Source organism: Rhinopithecus bieti, unplaced genomic scaffold (genome assembly GCF_001698545.2).
Source record: "Rhinopithecus bieti isolate Rb0 unplaced genomic scaffold, ASM169854v2 scaffold_9919, whole genome shotgun sequence".
Lineage (NCBI taxonomy): Eukaryota > Metazoa > Chordata > Mammalia > Primates > Cercopithecidae > Rhinopithecus > Rhinopithecus bieti.
In genome coordinates, this window is record NW_016806411.1 from 824114 (window position 1) to 839733 (window position 15620).

Below are 15620 nucleotides of genomic sequence, written 5' to 3' on the forward strand. Positions count from 1 at the left end.
GAAAGACAGAATCAGAGACAGATGCAGGAAAAGAAAATAAAACAGAAGCTGCCATAGTTGCCTTGAAGTTATCTCAGAAGATGGGCAGTAACCGTCATGCCGTGGGGAGGGGTGCAGAGGAGGGTGCAGATCAGTCTGGCTTGAGGGAGACCTTGGCAGGACGAGATTCAGCTCTTTGGAAATTAGGAAAGGCCACAGCTAAGAAACACGCATTGTCAATCTTTCCCCCAAAATTTTCAAGAAGAGAAAGTAGTGCATAAGAATACTCCATAAAAGTAGGGTTTTTCTCTCTGTACAATTACAATAAAACTAATTTATTGAACACAGAAACCCCAAATTTCCTCTGATGCTTTGCCACCTGTGTTGTGCCCCCTTACACATGCGCACACACTCATGCACACTCACTGCAGGCCCTCCACAGGTGACGACGCAAGAGGAGGAACCATAGCTACTGGTGACTATTGAGGCTGCGTCTGAGACACCTGGCACTCCAAGAGCCCATGCCCCTGGCCCTGTTGATACAAACACCTTCTGTTCGTGCCCATTTTTCTTTTTTTTTTTTTGAGACAGGGTCTCACTCTGTCATCCAGGCTGGAGTGCAGTGGCACAATCAGAGCTCACTTCAGCCTTGAACTCCTGGATTCACCTGATCTCCCACCTCAGCCTCCTGGGATTACAGGCATGCACCACCATGCCCAACGTGGGCCCTTACTTTTTCATATGCACTTATAGGCTCCCCAGACACTCTGGTTTCTTGCCCACTTCTTGTTTTCTAAATATGAGATGTTTCCAGTTTTCAAACATTCCTTTGCTCTGATCTAACCCGGTACATTATTGTTTCTCTGTTCTGCTGTACTGGGAACTGTGTTTGCTCATAGTTAGCACCAAGGATATCTGTCCTGGAGAATGGCTGCGAGTGAGTAGAGGACAAAGCGGGTCCATTATAAGGCAAGTCTAAAATGGGGGGAGGCCAAAATTTTGTCTGCTCTAGTTTACCCTCTGACCACATTCCTCTCATCTGCAAAATGCATCCATCCCATCTCATGACAACAAAGATCTCATTCCATTAGAACACCCACTTCAAGTCCAAAATCTGATCATTTCCGTTGCCTTGAGCAGTCAGGTGAGGCTCTGCCATGATACACCCTGAGCCACAGACCCTGTCTATCTGCAGCCCTGTAAAACTAGAAAACAAGGAATGTGATCCCCAATTCAGTGATGGGATAAGTGTAGGAGAGCCATTATAGACATTCTGGTCCAAAAGGGAAAGTGGGGGAACCAGTTCAGGCAGTTTCAATCCATGTAGGAGATGCCATTAAGTTTGAGGAATTATCCTCACTGCGTCTCGGGCTCGATTCTCTAGGCTCCCAATTCTGCCTTTCAGACTCTTGGCTCTCCAGGAGAGAAAAATAAAAGCAACTGAAGAAGGCAGATGACCTTTGCCGATCAATTTGCCATGGCTATGGGCTGCGTTGTATCCCACCCCCAAATTCATCTGTGGAAGTTCTGATCCCTGTGAAAGGCAGCTCCAAGGGCACCCGTCAGCCCCCATCCAGCCCCTGAGGGGCGGCTTCGCCCTCTCTCTTCTGACTCTGCCCTTTTCAGCCTGGGACTTGCCTGGGTTCTGTCTTCCCTTTCAGCATGAAGCCAAGGATCCCCAGACAGTTTGGGAGAATCCTCACATGGCCTGCAAGCTGCCCTGGCCCTCTCTGACCTCATCACCTGCACTCACTCCCCCAGTGGCTCTCCGCTCCCCGAGTGCGATATGCTCTGTCTCCCAATCCACACTCTTGGCTTGTTCCTTCTCACTCTTCAGATTTGAGTTTAAACGTTTCCACCTCAGAGAGTCCTTCCCTGAACATTCCACGTAGAGTTGTTCAGCTCTTTCCTCCCCATCCACCCCATCCACTTGACTTCCCAGCAGGAAGGGAAGAAGAGAGGAAATGATGTTGAGAGAGGAAAGAGGAGAAGGGTGAGAAAAAAGGAAGCAGGGATAAGAGTCGCTATGAGGGTTAAATGAGTCAGCATACATTAAGCAAAAAGCAATATATATATACACACATACACACACATGCACACGCACACACACACACACACACACACGGCTAACAAATATGTATTTTCCTACAAAATACACATCGGGTGGCATCATCTGTGCCTAAGGACTCAACACCTTGGCTCATTGATTCCTTCCACCTGGAGGAACTCTCACCACTCTGTCAAAATCCTGTGGCCAAGTATGAATATCTCCTCTTTCATAAATCTCTACTTATTCCCACCCAGAAAATGGTATCCCTTCAATCCCTGTAGAGCTCTGTTTGTGCTTCTCCCTGAGTGCCACTTGCATTCACCCTCCTCCATCGTCTGCTCTCATTCCTGGTGCTGGTATCCAAGGGCCGGCACTCCCACTTGCTCAGAGACAAGAAAGCTGCAGACGCCCGGTCACCGTTCCCAGCTGTGCAGTGTGATGGGCCCAGAATGCAGACTGCCCAGGACTCTGCTTCCTGGGGTACTTTCCCTCCCTCAACATCCCCTCTGGCTCACTCTTTGTCCCCAGGACTCCTTTGGTTTTAGAGTGATAAGCTGACAGCCATAAACAGTTACAGCTTTGTAAAATATGAAGACTCCCTTGCCAAGAATTCTCATCAAGCAAGAAGTCTTCGTTGCAACAAAGATAGTGCCATGGTTTTACTCCTTGGCTGTCCTGAGATTGAAGTTAAACAAATATGCAGTTTGGCCAAAGACCTGCTGAGTCACTCCTTCCATGCAGACACACTAAAGCTTTAGCAATAAGTTATCATCTCTCTTTTTTTAAGTACAAACAAAATATTATTTCAAGAGGAAAAATTTCAGAAAGGGTTTCATTTATTTCTTTCTGTTTTCTGTGGGAGTCTTTGTCTATCCTAGACTATAGAATTGCGGTCATTACCTCAAGCAGTTAGACAAAAAAGGAAGGACCCTTCTTTCCATGGGGTGGGCAAGATGGGAGAATCACAATGGTTCCTTGATGTGGCTCTCCTCAGCATCTCCTTCTCGACTGCCTTGTAAACCCAGCTAAAAATCAAGTACTGGGGACCCAAGATTACTGTTTGGAGCTACTGTATACTTTGAGGACATTACAGTTGCAAAAAGTCAAGAGCCAATTATTAATGAATTCAATCTCCAAAAGAGACCCTGTAGCCACAGGTGTCTGGATATTAAAGCAGATTTAACTCTCTGAATTAAACCAAAATCTTGTTTGTCAAGAAAACGCATGCCACTATAACAGTCAATAATTAATTATGTGACTGTCAACAAACAATCCCCCAAACTGTATGGAAATGAATAAATATGGTAGGATTGAAACCACACAATTTAATACCACAATTCCATTTCAGCCATGGCCAAACTCACAATTTACTCAATTTCCTATCCACAAACTATATTATTTTAGCAATATGAAAGTGGGACTTTCTGTGCAAAAATGAGTAAGATTTTATAAGCTCAAGAGATACAATTCCCATGAAACCAATTATTTTTACCCCGTGGTGACAAGACTGGTTACAAAATCTTTCATCGATCTCACAAAACAAATGCTGTTATTGTTATGAAGACTGATAACCTTCCCCTCCAAACTGCTTTGGAAGAGAATGATGTTCATTTGTTCTCTGTTGGTAATCAAAAGCCAACTTGGTGAAAATCAGGGCAGGATACCACTTTCTGTTTTGTTGTTGGCTTAGTCCTAAACAATTTTCTGTATTTAGATTTCAAGTCAGCAAAAATCATTGCATGCCTGCCATGTACCAGATCTCTGGCAAAGAAAGAAGCTGCAAAGGCACGTAAAGGGAAGGGTGTCCTGAAGACAAGTGATTCTCACACTGTGCATTCAGTCCTCTGGGAACCTAGATAAGGGAGTAATTAATTCTGCCTGAGGAGAATTAAAGAGGATGTTAAAGAGAATGCCACAGAAGGGTCATGTAAAGAATTGAGGCAGTGGGTGATGAGAAAATCTGCGAAAGTATCATTGTGAAAAAAAGTGAAATTAAAAATAGCATGTTTGACTTTTCCATAATGTAACAAACTAAGCGCAGAAAGGGAAACTATGTTACTGTAACTGGTGAAGTGAGTCATGGCTCTCTTTAAACATCCATCACTATGTTTACCCGTGAAATTCACTCAAAAATTTAGTAAACTGAAAGCCCAATTTCCTTAACTTATGGGAAAAAACTATAGTCAACATCTGAGATCTCTTGCCCCTGAAAAACCACCATTAAATGGGTAATTCTACTTTTAGGAGATTTTTAATAACAATGTCAATTATTTTAATGATTGTTGAACTATTCAGATTATTTATGTCATTTCGGGTAAGTTTTGTTTCTTGTAGTTTTTGAAAAAGAAATTTCTTTCCTTTAAGTTATCAAATTTATGAGCACAAAGTTGTTCATAGTATTCCGTTATTATCTTTTTAATGACTGTGGGATCTGTGGTGACATATCACATTTCACTCCTGACATTGATGATTTGTGCCTTCTCTCTTCTTGTTTTTGTTATTCTTGCTAGAGACATCGATGTTATTGATTTTTCAAGCAGCCAGCTTTGTTTTATTAATTTTCTTTATTGTTTTCCTATTTTCGATTTCAAAATAACTTTCTTGTTTTCCTCTGCTTCCTTTGGGTTTATTTTACTGTTCCTTTTTTCAAGATTTTTGAGGTAGAAAGATTACTGATTTTAGAGATTTTCTTATTTCTAATGTAATCATTAATTGCTGAAATTTTTCTTCTCAATACTCTTTCAACTGTATTCTATATAGTTTCTTATGCTGTTTTCATTTTCATTTATCATTCAGTTCTATTTTTAAAATTTTTCCTTCAAGACTTATTCCTTGACCAATGAATTATTTAGAAGTGTGTTATTTTATTTGCACATATTTAGAAATTTTCGTGTTACCCGTCTGTCATTGATGTCTAGTTTGATTCTATTGTGGTCAGAGAACACACTGTATTATTTCAGTTTTTAAAAAGTTGTTACTACTTGCTTTATGAACCAGAATATAGTCAGTCTTGGTTAATGTTCCATGGGTGCTTGAACAAAATGCACATTATGCAGTTGTATGTGGAATGCTGTGTAAATGCCAATTAGATCCTGTCGGTTGATTGTGTTAATCAGATCTTCTGTATCCACACTGATTTTCAGTTTATCGTTCTGTCAGTTGCTGAGAGGAAAAAGTTGAAGTCTACAGCCATAACTGTGGATTTGTCTATTTCTCCTTTCAGCTTTATCATTTTCCTTTCATGTATCTTAGGCCCTTTTATTATTTGTATACAGGTTTAGGTTTGTTATGTCTTTCTGGTGGATTGATCTTTCCATCTCTATGTAATGTCCCCTTTGTCTTTAGTCATGTCCTTTGCTCTGAAGTTTACATTATTAGATATTAGGATAGCAATGCCTGCTTTTTTAAATTACTGTTTGCATTGAATATCTTTTGCAATCCTTTTACTTTCAACCACTTATGTCATTGAATTTGAAGTGAGTTTCTCGTAAACAGGATATAATTGGGGTGTGCGTGTGTGTGTGTGTGTGTGTGTGTGTGTGTGTATGTGTGCATTTATCTACTTGGTCAATCTCTACTTTTTAACTGGTGTATTCAGAACATTTATATTTAAAGTAATCATTGATATATTAGGAGTTACATCTGCCTTTTTATTATTTGCTTTCTGGAGCATAGAACATTCATCATGATAAACAATATTTTGTGCCATAAGACACACTTTATTAACTTAAAAGAACAGAATTTATACAAAGTATATGCTCAGGCCATAGTGTAATTAAACTAGAAATTGATAATAGAAAGATAGCTAGAAAATTGTTAAGCAATGCACTTCTAAATAACACGAGTCAAATAAGAAGTCAACAAAGAGAAAGCTAAAATATTTTGAAGTAAAAGAAAGTGAAAGTAGAATGTATCAAAATTTGTGATATACGGTGAAAGTAGTCTTGGAAGGATTTTATACCATTAAATACATATATTAAAAGGGGGGAGAATCAAAAATCAATAAGCTAGGCTTTCATCTTAAGAAACTAAAGAGAACAATTAAAATCTAAAGCTAGGAGAAAAGGATGTAATAAAAATTAGGGCAGAAATCAGGAAAATTAAACTTAGGAAAAAATAAAGAAAAATCAATGAAATCAAAAGCTGGTTGTTTAAAAGAGCAATAAAACTCATAAACCTTTACTCAGGCTAACCAAGAGAAAAGAGAGAAGACACAAGTGACCAATACCAGAAACGAAGGAAAATCATCACTACTACCATGTACATTAAAAGATAATAAAATAATAAAGGAACATTATGAACAACTCCGTGCCCACAAATTTAATAAGTTTGATAAAGTGGACCAATTTTTTAAAAGAAAAAAATGGCCAGAAGCTCACACAAGGAGAAATTGACAACCTAAATAGACCTCTATCTAGTAAAGATAATGAATTAATAATCAATAACTTTTTTTAAAAGGGAACACCAAGTCCAAATGGGTTTGCTGGTGAATATTATCAAAGATTTAAGGAAAATGATGCCAATTTCCTATAATCTCTTCCAGAAAAACTAAGCAGAATACTTCCTCACTCATTCTATTTGTCAAGCATTACTCTAACACCAACATCAGATAAAGATGTTACAATAAAGAAAAACTAAAGGGAAATATGTTTTATTAAAATAGATATAAAAACCAACAAAATATTAGCAAACTAAATTTAACAAGTTATAGAAAGAATTTTATACCATCACTAAGCAGGATTGGTAACTCTGGTTTCATATTGGGAATAGATTAATTACCACATCAAAAGACTGGAAAATAAAAATCATATGACAATATCAATTGATTCAAAAATTTAGTAGAATCCATCACCTGTTTATGATTAAAGATACTCAACAAACGAGGAGTAAAAGGAAACTTCCTTAACTTGATAACAAAGATCAACAAAACACTAAAGCTAGCATCATACTTAATGGTGAGAAACTAGATTTTTCCACAATAAGATTGGAAACAAGGTAGGAATGTCTTCTCTTAACACTCTTATTCAACAAAATATAAAAAAGGGGAATAAAAGATATACATATTGGAAAGGAAAAAATAAAACTATTTTTTGTTGCAGATGTCATGTTTGTCTATGTAGATAATTCCAAAGAATTGACAAAAATACTTCTGAAACTAATAAGCAAGTATAACAAATTGTGGGATATCAGACTAATATACAAAAGTCAATTTCTTTCCTACACACCAGCAATAAATAATTGGAAATTGAAATTTTAAAAAACACACAATAGTACCAAAAAGTGAAATCATGAAGTATAAATATAACAAAATATATATAGGATCTATATGCATAAAATGCAACACTCTTCTGATGAAAGATATAAACAACAGATCTATATAAATGGAGAGATAGTCCGTGTTCAAGGAATAGCAGACTCAATTTTTTTAAGATGTCAATTCTTCCTAAATTCAATGCAATGGAGTCAAAATCCCAGAAAACCATTTTTTGGATATCCACAAAGTAATTACAAAGTCTATAGAGAAGGCAAAAGACCTAGAAAGTCAAACACAATACAGAAGAATAACAAAACTGGAGGGCTCACACTACTCAATTCCACAACTTACTATAAAGCTCTAATACTCAAGACAGTGTGGTATTGGTGAAGGAACAAATAGAACAGGAAGTCCAGAAATAGGCCCACATAAATGTAACCAATTTTAGACAAAAAAGCAAAAGCAATTGAATGGAGAAAGAATAGTATTTTCCCAAAATGGTGCTGGAACATCCATATGTTAAAAAATGAACCTGGGCCAGGCGCGATGGGTCATGCCTGTAATCCCAACACTTTGGAAGGCCGAGGTGGATGGATCACAAGGTCAGGAGATCAAGACCATCCTGGCCAACATGGTAAACCCCATCTCTACTAAAACACAAAAAATTAGCCAGACATGGTGGCACGGGCCTGTAGTCCCAGCTAATTGGGAGGCTGAGGCAGGGGAATTGGGCTGGAGGCAGAGGTTGCAGTGAGCCCAGATCATGCCACTGCACTCCAGCCTGGCAATAGAGCAAGACTCCATCGCCCCCCAGAAAAAAGAAAAAAGAAAAGAACCTGCACCCAGGCGTTGTGCCTTTCACAAAAATTAACTCAAAGTACATCATAGACCTAAATGGAAAGCTTTAAAACTTTTAAAAGAAAACAAAAACAAAAGAAAAGAAAACCAAAATCAACTTGAGTTTGGTGATGAGATTTTAGATACAGCAGCAAAATCACAGTTCATAAGAGAAAAAATTAATGTGACATTTACTAAAATTAGAATCTTCCTTTATCTGAAAGACACTGCTAAGAGACTAAAAACACAAGTCACAGATTGGAAGACAGGTGCAAAACACATATCTACAGAGGCCTTGTGTGAAAAACACATATCTAATAGAGGCCTTGTATGAAAATACACAGAGAATTCTTAATACTCAACAAGTAAACAAACAACCCAATTTAAAATGGGCAAAAGATCTGAACAGGCAACTCACCAAAGAAAATACACATATGGGAAATAAGCATTTTAAAAGATGCTCAACGTCATTTGTTTTTAGGCAATTGCACCCTGAAACAAAACTAAGCACTTATTTGAATGACTAAAATTTAAAATCTGACAATACCAAATACTGTTGAAGATGCAGAGCAACAAGAACTGTCATTCATTGCTACAGGAAATGCAAAATAGCACAGCCACTTTGGAAGATAATTTGTCAGTTTTTTATAAAACTAAATATAGCTTTACAATAAAATCCAGCCATCATACTCCTAGGTATTTATCCAACCAATTAAAAAGTCATGTGAATGCTTATTCATAATCACCAGAAACTATCAACAACCAAGATATCCATTAATAGGTAAGTTGATAAACTATGGCACATCCATAAAATGAAATATTATTCAGTAAAGAAATAAATGAACTATTAAGTCACAAATATATATATATATGTATCTTAATGTTTATTGCTAAATGAAAGGAGTCAATTTGAAAAAGCTACATGCCATATGATTCTAATTATATGACATTCTGGAAAAAGCAAAACTGAAAAGATGATGCAAAGATCAGTCACTGACAATGGTTGAAGGGAGAAGAAAGGCTTGATTATGAGAGCACAGGATATTTTGGAGTGGTAAAATCATTCTGCATGGTTCTGTAATAGTGGATATATGACATTACACATTCAATGAAACCTGTACGACTTTATAACACAAAGTTCTGGGTGCAAACCTTAATGTCTGCAAATTTCTACAAAATCACTTAGAAAGCTGGGAGAATTCCAGGTGGAATGTCAAACATGACAACAATCTAACTGTATTACAAACATATGTAACAATCTCATTGAAGGGGGTGAAGGAGAAATGTGCTGAGTTAAGTAACTTTGGAAATTAGTGGTGCTGGTAAGATGAAATAAAGTGTTCATAAGCCCTATACTCCAGTTGATAAAGATGTTTTCCTTGGGAGTATGGATTGGCAATTCCGATTCTGCTACACATGTGTACTGGAATTGAAGTAAATGGATGGTGGATGGTGGAAGCCAGATTTCTCACTGTTGGAAGAAGAAGTTCCACATAAGCAAAGGGAGGAGGCTGAAATGGTCTATGTATTAAGGTTTTAGAGTTGGAGACCTCAACATGAATTCATATTTAGCTTATTGCGAATACAATGTTATGTGTGGAAATATTTATAGATACATATATACACAGGTTAGTATACACTCAAACATTTTTTCCTTCCAGCTGAGTGAGCCCAGAAGCAGTGATACCCCAGTAACAATGAGCAGACCAGTGCCCAGATCCTCATCTCTGATATAATTCTCCAACAAAAGGTGCCGGGACTCCTTGGAAAAGTGAATGACTCCTGGATGGGAGCAGGAAATATACAAGATGAACACGGAGTATCTTACAGTCAGAAAAAAAGAAAAAGTACTCAAAACAAATGAACAACAACAAGAAAAATTCCACAATGAGCAGATAATGTCAAAAAGAGCAAACTGAAAGAGAGCTCCCAATGGCCAAAACTGGAAAGATTTGAGCACCAAAATAAATTAAATGGTCCATTATAACTGAAAGTATTAAATAAATATCCATGAGCTCATGCAGATATAAATGAATGAATAAATAAATAAGTGGGGGAAGAATAAACAAATCTCTCATATAGACTTCCAAATAATTTATGTAGTTACTCCATCCTCAAGGAACTGGAATAAACCACAACTTACTCATACCTTCTAACACTGGTGGGCATTTAGGTTTTATCAGGTTTTTGACATTACTGTGCTACTAGGAACATATCTCCTGCATATGTAAGAGTTTTTTCTAGGGTATGTTCTTTGGGGTGAAATTGCTGTGCTATGTAGTGAGTATGTGTTCAACTTTACTAGGTAATACCAAATGTTTTCCAAATAGTTGCACCAATTCTTTACACCTTCAGCTGTGTCTGAGAGTTCCCAGTGTTCAACAGCCTCCCCTAAGCTTGGCGTTTTCTGATTTTCAAATGTTTCTCAATCTAATCCTTATATAATAAGGTATTGCATTATAGTTTTAAATATTTGCATCTCACTGATGACAACAAAATGTGAAATCTTTTCATACAGTTTTGGATCAATCATCGCTCTTTTCTTGGAAAGTACCTATTCATGTATTTTGCCATTTTCTCTTTGTTATTCATTTTAGTTCTTTATCATCTTGGGATTCTAACCCTTTGTTGGTTATAGATACAGCACATATTTCTTGCTTGTGACTTTTTGCCCTCTTTATAGTATCTGTTGAGAGCAAGAAATTCTCAGTGAATCATCCACAAATGATCACATCCTTGTAATCACCACCCACGTAAAGAAATAGAAACTTACTGACCTCCAGGAAGATTCCTTCATGACCACGCTGATTGCTACCCACCTTCACTCAAAATTAAACATTACCCTGACTTCTAAAACCATTGATTCACTTGGCCTACTGAACAGCTTTATATAAATGGAACCGTATAATATGTATTCCTTTTGTCTGGTTTATTTCATTCAGTATTATGTTTCTGAGATGCATCCAAATTGTTGCATAGGGCTACAGAACATTCATTTTCATTGTGCGAATGTACCACAATTTATTTACCAATGTTAATGTTGACAGATGCTAACATTGTTGGCGTTGAGCCTGTTTCTAATTTGAGGCTATTAAGAAAAATTACTGTCGTGAAGATTTTTATACATGCCTTTTGGTACATATAGTTCTACTGAATTTATGTCTAGGGTAAATTGGTGGGTCACAGCTAACTTTAGTTTCAGCTATAGTGATACTGTCAACAGTTTTATAAACTGATTGTACTCATTTTACACTCCTCTCCAGTATTATGTAAGAGGTTGTATTGTTCCATACCTTTTCAGCACTTGCCATTGTCAAATTTATAATTTGTAGTGGTATCTCCCTACAATTTTAAGTTTTTATTTCCCTATATCCAATGTGGTTGACCATTTCTAAATAGATTCATACGTTATTTAGATAGTATATTTTGTGAGGTGTCTGCTCAAGTCTTATATTCATTTTTAAAATAGACTTATCTGTCATTTTCTCGATTTGGAAAAAAATCCGTATTTTCTGGATATGAGGCTTTATCAGTTGTGGGTTTTCAAGTATTTTCTCTAAATTTGTGGTTGACCTTTTGAATGTTCCTAGTGGTGTTTTTAATTAACAGACACTTTTAGATTTAATGTAGTACAACTCAGCATTATTTTTCTTTTATGGTTGAGCTTTATTTGATCAATTTAAGCATTCTCTGCCTAGCACAATATCATAAAGATACTCTTGTATTTTGTCTTCTAGAAGTTTTCTTGTTCATACTTTTACATTCACATTCATGGAGTGTGCACCTGGAATTGAGTTTTGGTGCGCAGTGTCTAGTAGACCTGATTAGTTTTTCTATATGGGTATCCAACTGGCCCAGCAACATTTCTTAAAATGACCCTCCTCTTCTCACTATTCTGCAGTGCCACCCTGCCATAAATCAAGTATGCATACAAATTTCTATTTCTGAACCCAATATTTTGGTCACTTGATACAATTGTCTATTCTTCGGTCATTGGAATTCTGTCTTAATTGTAGTAACTTTATTAAAAGTCTTGTTTTATTATAGTGTAAGTTCTTCCATCTTGACAAATTATTTTTGAGAGGGTATTGCCTGTTTGCCTTGTTTTATTTTGGTATTTTTATATAGATGCCAAATAAGATTGTCAATTTTTACAAATTTTCATGCTAGAATTTTGGTTGTTATTGTATTTAACCTATATTTCAATTTAGGGAGACTTAAATCTTTATAATGTTGGTTTTCTAATCCATGAATATGGTATATTTCTCCATTTATTTAGTTTCATCATTAATTTCTCTCACAAACATTTTGTAGTTATTTTTCTAGAGGGCTGGCAAAATTGTCTGAGATTTAGTCTTATATGATACTATTTTTAATGTTATCTTTGACTTTTTTTTCTATTTTCTATTAAGGTATAATTTACATGCAGTATAATTCACCCATGTAATTGTACACTTCTATAAATTTAGACAAATATAAAGTCACTACATTCAAGAAGTGTCATCAGCCAAAAAATTCTCTGTGCTCCTTTGTAGTGACCACCCCATCCCCATCCTCAGCTACTGTTAAACACTGCTTTGTTTTCTGTCTCTCTGGGATTGCCTTTTCTGGAATGTGATATAAATGGAACTACGTAGTGTGTAGACTTCGAGTCTGGCTTCTTATACTTAACATAATCTATCTGAGATTTATCCACACTATTGCACATGCCAGCAGTTTATTCCCTTTAATTGCTTAGTAGGGTATTATTGTACCATGGTTTTTTTTCTAACCCACTTGCCAGTTGAAGGGCATGGTCATTTGGATTTTTCCAGATTTGAAAGATTATAAATAAAGCCATTATAAACATAAACATCTGCATACAGCTTTTTATGTTAATGTAAGTTACCATTTCAAATGGGTAAAAACCTAGTAGTGAAATTGTGGGGTTTATGGTAATTTTATGTTTAACTTTATGAGAAACGGACGAACTGTTTCTCAAGGAAGCCATACCACTTTGCATTTCCACAAACAACATATAAAAGTTCTAGTTGCTCCACATTCTCACCAGTATTTAGGATTGTCAGTGTCTTTCCTTCTTTTAATTTGAGCTAGTTGAATAGGTGTGTATTGCTATCTCATTCATGGTTTCACTAATGACTAATATTGCCCATCATTTTATGTGCTTTTGTCATCTGGGTAATCTTTTCTCCCATTCTTGTCTTTTCATTTTCTTAACGGTGATTTTTAAAGAGAAGTTTTTAAGTTTGATGATATCTAATTGATCAACTTTTTTCTTTTATGAATCATGCTTTTGCTATTTTATCTAAGAAATCTTGCCTCATTTGAGGTAGCAAAATTTTTCTTCTATGTTTTCTTCTAAACTTTTATAGTTTTAATTTTATATTTAGGTCTACAGTGTATGGCTAACATTTAGTTAATTTTTTTATATGGTGAAAGGCAAGAATCTATATTTTTTATCACATGTGAAGATCTAATCCTTTCAGCACTATGTGTTGAAAACACTGTACTTTCTCCATTAAATTGCATTTGTGCCTTTATTTAAAATATCAACTGATCATATACATGTGGGTCTATTTTTAGACTCACTCTTGACTTTTTGCCAATACCACTCTGCCTTGATTACTAAAGCTACTAATTAAATCTTGAAATCAAGTAGTCTGAGTTCTCTTTGTTCTTTTTCAAAAATTGTTTAGTTTTATTTATAAATTTTAGAACTGGCTAATCAATTTCTACAAAAAAATTCTGATGAGATTTGAATGGAATAGCAAGGAATCTATAAATTAGATGGTAAGGAACTGACAGCTTAACAAGCCAATCAATAAGCATAGTATATTTATCTGTTTATTTAAGGCTTTTTAAGATTTCTTTCATCAGTGACTTGTAGTTTAGCATACAGATATGGAACATATTCTGTTAGATTTTTATCTAAGTATTTTATGAATTTCCATACATTACATGATATTTTACTTTTTAACTTTAACTTTACTCTGTTACTATACAGAAATATGATTCGTTTTTTAATACTGAAAATGTCCTAAACTCACTAGAGTTGGTAATTTTTTTTTAAGATTCTTTGGAATTTCCTGTATAGACAAGCGTGTCAGCTGCTAAAAGAGATAATTCTATTTCTACATTTTCAATCTGTGTAATTTTAGTCTTTCTTTCTCTTTCTCTCTTTTCCTTCCTTCCTTCCTTCCTTCCTTCCTTCCTTCCTTCCTTTCTTCTTTCCTTCCTTCCTTCCTTCTCTTTCATTCACCTTAGGGTACCAGATAGCATCTCCCAGTACAATGGTGAATTAAAATGCTGAGAGAACACATCCTTGCCTTGATACTGATCTTAGGAAGAAAGGATCTTGTCTTTTACACTAAGCATAATGTAACCTACATATCTTTTTGTAAACTCCCTTTATGCAGTTAGTGAAGTTTCTCCATTGAAAAAAATTAAGAATGGATTTGGGTTTCTGTCAAATGCCTTTTGTGCATTTATAGAGATGATTATATGGTTTTTCTTCTTTAGTCTGTTGATTTACTGAATTATACTGATTATTTTCTAATGGTCACTAATCTTGCATTCCATAAGGTATTATCCTTTTTCTTTGGTAAGATTCAATTTGCTAAATTCTTGTTGAGAATTTTTACCTCTGTGTTCATAAGAAACATTGGTCTGTAGTTCTCTTGTAGTATCTTTATCTAGTTTTGGTATCAAGGTAATGCTCTATGCTGTCCTCATAGAATGAGTCAGGAAGAATCCCCAACTCTTTAGTTTTCAGAAAGAGTTTATGTGAAACTGACGTTGTATCTTCCTTAAATGTTTAGTAAAATTTATAAGCAAAGCCATCTTGGTTTAAAGTTTTATTTGTGAGAAAGCTTTTTATCTGCAAATTTCATTTCTTTTGCAGTCATAGTGTCATTCAAGCCATCTATTACTTGTTGAATAAGCTCTATTAGTTTGTATGTTTTAAGGAATTTGTTCATTTCATCTAAATTATTGAATTTACTGGCATAAAGCTGTTCATAATATTCTCTTATTTTCCTTTTAATTTCTGTAGGGTCCTAGTGATAGCCCCATTTTCATCACTCCTATTTTAAATGGTGTCCTATTTTTAAATTATAGATTCTGTATCTTCATTGCTATTATATAAAATGAAATTGATTTTGCATGTTGATCCTGTAGCACACAGTGTTGCTGAACTCACAATAATTCTAGGAGGTTGTCTTTTTATTTATTTATTTTGTGAATTCCTTTATGTTGTCTACATAGATAATCATGTCACCTACAAGTAGGGATGATTTCACTTCTGCCTTTAGAATTGGTATGCCATTTATTTATTTATTTATTTAATCTATCTATCTATTTATTGCCTTCTCTAACCATCTAAAATTTCTAGTACTATACTGAATAAAAGAAGTGAGAATTGGCATTCTTGCCTTGCTCCCAGTCTTAGGGAAAAAGAAGTTAGTCTTTCACTACAAAGTATGATGTTCCCTATAGGTTCTT